The 5,367-nt window shown below is 36.4% G+C and overlaps 1 pseudogene; it reads right to left on the bottom strand.

Moving 5' to 3' along the window:
• Positions 1-3,171: 3,171 nt before the first annotated feature.
• On the bottom strand, positions 3,172-4,710 carry LOC102415875 (annotated as a pseudogene).
• Positions 4,711-5,367: the final 657 nt, after the last annotated feature.

Below are 5,367 nucleotides of genomic sequence, written 5' to 3'. Positions count from 1 at the left end.
TGGAGCCCCCAAAAATAAAGTCTGACACTGTTTCCCCATCTATTTCCCATGAAGTGATGGGACTGGATGCCATGATCTTTGTCATTTGAATGTTGAATTTTAAGCCAACTTTTTCACTCTCCTCTTTCACTTTCATCAAGAGGCTCTTTAGATCCTCTTTGCTTCCTGCCATAAGAGTGGTGTCATCTGCATATCTGAGGTTATTGATATTTCTCCCAGCAATCTTGATTCCAGCTTGTGTTTCTTCCAGTCCAGCATTTCTCATGATGTACTCTGCATATAAGTTAAATAAGCAGGGTGACAATATACAGCCTTGACGTACTCCTTTTCCTATTTGGAACCGTCTGTTGTTCCATGTCCAGTTCTTACTGTTGCTTCCTGACCTGCATACAGATTTCTCAAGAGGCAGGTCAGGTGGTCTGGTATTCCCATCTCTTTCAGAATTTTCCACAGTTTATTGTGATCCACACAGTCAAAGGCTTTGTCATAGAGTAAGGGCATGCAAAACCCAAGTCACAGCTTTTCCCTGGGAAGGGAAAGAGAGTTGGACCACATGGCAAATGCACCAACTTTTAGAGGAGCTGCTTAAGGGCTGGCTTTTGTCTTGTTTGTCTCAGTGTGCCAAATATAGTCTAAAAAGAATATAGTCTAGCCACCGGAAGGTTGGTAAGAACAGAGATGGTGGTTTGATGTAGCATGTAGATCATTACTGCAGCCCTTCTAGCACAAAACAAATAAGTGAATGGCCTCAGTTCCTGCCTTCTCCCTGGAGAGGGAAAGAATTGGCAAGAATATCCAGTGGTCCAACTTTCCTGGGGACTGCCTGGTCTCACTTGTTTCAGTGCACTTCCAGGATCTCACATACACTAAATGCCTGGAGGCTACTAAGAATGAAGAGGTGTGAGCAAGGCCCTTCTCCCCTGAAACATTGAGGAGAATCTCCACTTGCTTGTTCCTGGCTTCTGATGGGTTTCTGTCCATCCTTGACATTCACTGGCTTGTGGATACATCACCCCAGTTCTCTGTATCACATTCTCTCTGTATGTCTTCACGTTGTCTTCCCTCTGTGTCTTCCTGTCTGTGTGTCCACATTTCTACTTTTTATAAAGATGTCATACTTGACTAGAGCCCACTGTAATGACCTTCTTTTAATGATTACCTCTGTAAAGACCTTATTTCCAAATAAGGTCACATTCTGAGTTACTCAGTGTTAGGACCTCAATGTGTTTATTCTTGTAGGGCAAAATTTTACTTATAGCAATCAAAATAATCACTAATTATGCAAAATACTTATAACAAGAAATATGAAAGAACCTAAACCACGGTGCATTTTAATCAAGTTGTTTGAAACTAGTGAAGAAAGAAAATCTTCTGATGCAAATAGACATGTTATATCCAGAAGAACAAAAATAGGTTTTTTCATATTTCCTTTTAAATTTTTTATTTACTTATTTATTTATAATTGGAGTGTACTTGCTTTACAGTGCTGTGCTAGTTTCTGCAGTGCAAAATAAATGAATCAACTAAAAGTATACATATATACCTCTTACCCACCTAGGTCATCACAGAGCACCAAGCTGAGTGCCCTGTGCTATCCAGCAGGTTCTCACCAGCTTTCTGTTTTACACATAGCAGTGCCCATACGTCATGCTTAGGTTTTGTTGAGCTTCTTGAATCTGTGGGTATACAGTTTTTATCAACTCTGCAAGATTTTCAGCTATTTTTTTCTAATATATGTTTTTTTTTTTTTTTCCTTTTTTTACTCTCTTCTCTGTGGAGACTAATTCTAAGTGTTTATATACAATGGTACATGAAGTTGTCCCACTGCTCACTGATGCTTTTTATTTTTTCCAGTACTTTTTCTCTATTTTATTTAAAACAATTCCTATTGCTATATCTTCAAGCTCAGTAATCTTTTTAAATTTAATATCCAATTTAATTTTTAGAAACCTTAATGAAAAATATAACAGGATCAAAACATTTAAAACAAGTACACTTACTAATCATTCCAGTAATTCATTGTAGTCATGTTGACTATAGAATATGAAAAATAAATTCAGAAGTTCAATTACTTTAAAACACACTGCTTCTACTGTTGTCAAATTTTACATTTATGTACATAATCTATAGTGGAAGCAGAATTTCTCTCTAAAAAACATTATCTCTTAAAACTCTTGGCATATTAGAGCCATAAGCAATTTCTGTCATATAAAATTGCATTTCAAATTTGATTTCTCAGTGGTAGGATATCACAGCCAGCATATATAATCACTATGTAGTGACTTGGCTTTCTAGTCACAGCCATTATTTTCTTCAATGTAGAAAGATTAATATGTATTCTACAAGAGGCATGGAGGTTAGTAATTCTATTGGATATGTCCTGACATAATTTTCAAACCATACAATGACACAGTTTTGTTAAGGCCATATTTTATTTGCTGGCTAATGGGCAAAAGGCAATAATTTAGTTTCTTTTTTTTTTTTAAACTTACAAGGTGTTTTTTTTTTTTTTTTAATTTTTTTTTTTTAATTTTATTTTATTTTTAAACTTTACATAACTGTATTAGATTTGCCAAATATCAAAATGAATCCGCCACAGGTTTACATGTGTTCCCCATCCTGAACCCTCCTCCCTCCTCCCTCCCCATTCCATCCCTCTGGGTCGTCCCAGTGCACCAGCCCCAAGCATCCAGTATCGTGCATCTTTTCTCAAAAGTCTGTATTCCTAAAAATCATGAAAAAGTTGGAAAGATTGCTAAAACATTAAACTTTAAATATATCTTATAAAATCTTGCTTGTACAAAAATATAAGTTAAATATAAACATGAAGCAGTTGTGATAATTTTGTGCAAGTCTATTTTATAGTCTTCAAGTTATATACAGAAATTGTTCAGCTCTGTAACTTGTAAAAAGATCAATACTGGATTGAATTACTATTTATTGGCAAAGGCCAAAAAGCTTACTTTAGCATTAATCTTTTACATGATTAAATGTAGAATTTCTTAATTTGAGATCACCTAAACATTGAAGGGAAAATGAAAGGGCAATATATTCATAAACTAATGAATAATTTCACTGCAATGTATCATAAAATACAAAGAAACCACACAGATCCATGCATGTGTAATGTATCTGTATTCATACACATATATTTCCAGTCTTAAAGCCTACTTAGATGCTGTTTCTAATTCCATATCGAGCTTAGCATTTTTTATTACTCCACCAAATGAATAGCTTTTTGTTGTCATCTCATTCTTGAAGACAATATGGAGAAAATCTTGACCTCATTCTTCAGGGTAGCCTTTACTTTTTTAAAAAATGCAACAAAATGCCCTGCTGGTGTCCTTTGCAAAGATAATTTGGGTCATTTGTTGGAATCAGCAACTGAATCCTTAGAGACATTAATCCCAAGCCCAAGTAATTAAAAATGGTACTATACTTAAAGGAAAAATTCAAGTATTTTACCTTGCTATTTTCTGTAGCAAAGCTTCCACCAAAACCAAAGAAAGCATTTTCAATACTCCATTTTTTTTTCTGATTTTTTATTTCACCTTCCTTTATTTCACCTTCCACAGTCTCTTTTAAGCTACTATATTTGTACCATCCCATTGGCCCTGATGTTGGAAAGATTGAAGGCAGGAGGAGAAGTGGGTGGCAGAGGATGAGATGGTTGGATGGCATCATTGACTCAATGGACATGAGTTTAAGCAAACTCTGGGAGATAGTGAGGGACAGAGAAGACTGGCATGCTGTAGTTAGTTCATGGGATTGCAAAGAGCTGGACAGGACTTAGTGACTTAACAACAACAAAACAACAGATTGACTAATTCTAAGATGAGGTTGGAAGCAACCTACAGCTCTTGAGTTCTCAGTAGCAGAACTTCCTACCTAAAATATCCTAGTCTTTAGTACCAGGGTCAAGAAGATTTCAAGAACCAGTTATGATTGTTAGTGGTGCTGCTGCACACTTCGGTACAATTAAATGTCTTATATTCTTAACTACTATTTTCTTTCACATGTTATAAATGTTATAGCTACTGCAGACCACAGATCTAGGTACTGATAAAAACTCTATTTCTCTATGTTCAAAAGCATCCTTTTATTATCTTCACCTCAAGTTGTTACGGTACTGTGTTCTACTACTAGAACAGAATAGCCTGGCACAGAATCTTTTGTTCCATAATATTTTTAATTAAAGCAATTCCTGCTACTCCGTCTATTCCTTTGACATTAACGAAGTGAGCAGAAGCTCCAGTGCTAGCTGCCCTTTAAAGAGATTCCACTGTAGCCAAAGTCACATAACTCGTATACCATATCTTTTAGATTATCAGAAGTTTGCAATAAATATTTGGCCCATATTTTTTTCTGCTCTCTAGCATTTGTAGCCACTGTGGTTAGATTTCAGGACTGAACAAGAATTATTTCAATCTAGTTATTTAGCCAGTAACACTCTGAATCTGTGTTTTCTCCTGTGAAGAGACACTTCCTCTGTGAATGACAGAGTCTGCAGGAACAGTTTTTACCTCTGTTGGAAGATGTCCATCATATTTCTCAAGAATGTAGTTCCATCCCTTTTCATTAAAGACATCATCTGGAAAGTTCATCTCTCTTTTACTCTGCAATGTCTATTCTACTGTTCATCCTATCCAGTGATTTTTTTATTTAAGACCTTAATTTTCATTTTTATAAATTTGTTTTATAAATCAAACTCCAGGCAATAGTGAAGGACAGGGAAGCTTGGTATGCTGCAGCCCATGGGATCACAAAGAGTTGGACACAACTGAGTCACTGAACAACAACAACAAAGTTTGATTTGGGTCTCTTTTATATTTCCCTTGCTTCTACTTAGCACACCCAGTCTTTCTTCCAGTGTGCTAACTATATGGAACGTCTAGAGTGCTGGTGATGTTGTGTTTATTAACTTGAGTGGGGGATACCTGATGTTTACATATTTGGTAGATGTTACATTTATGTTTTGTTAAAGCGTATGCATGGAATGAGGGAGACCTGGGTTTGATCCCTGGGTCGGAAAGATCCCCGGAGAAGGAAATGGCAACCCACTCCAGTACTCTTACCTGGAGAATCCCATGGAGGGAGGAGCCTGGTAGGCTACAGTCCATGTGGTCACAAAGAGTCGGACGTCTAGAGTGCTGGTAGTGTTGTGTTTATTAACTTGGGTGGGGGTACCTGGTGTTTACATATTTGGTAGATGTTACATTTATGTTTTACATACATGTATATTATATTCCAAAATGAAAATTAGGTGATCCCAGAAATTATATTAGCTCTGCATGTAAAGCATCCAAAATCCAACAATATCCCACCAGCTTCACCACTCCTACCCTAATCCGTGTCTCCATTATTCAT

This window comes from Bubalus bubalis, chromosome 9 (assembly GCF_019923935.1).
Source record: "Bubalus bubalis isolate 160015118507 breed Murrah chromosome 9, NDDB_SH_1, whole genome shotgun sequence".
Classification (NCBI taxonomy): Eukaryota; Metazoa; Chordata; class Mammalia; order Artiodactyla; family Bovidae; genus Bubalus; species Bubalus bubalis.
Note: the sequence above shows the minus strand (reverse complement) of the source record. Positions and strands in the feature narration are given on the sequence as shown.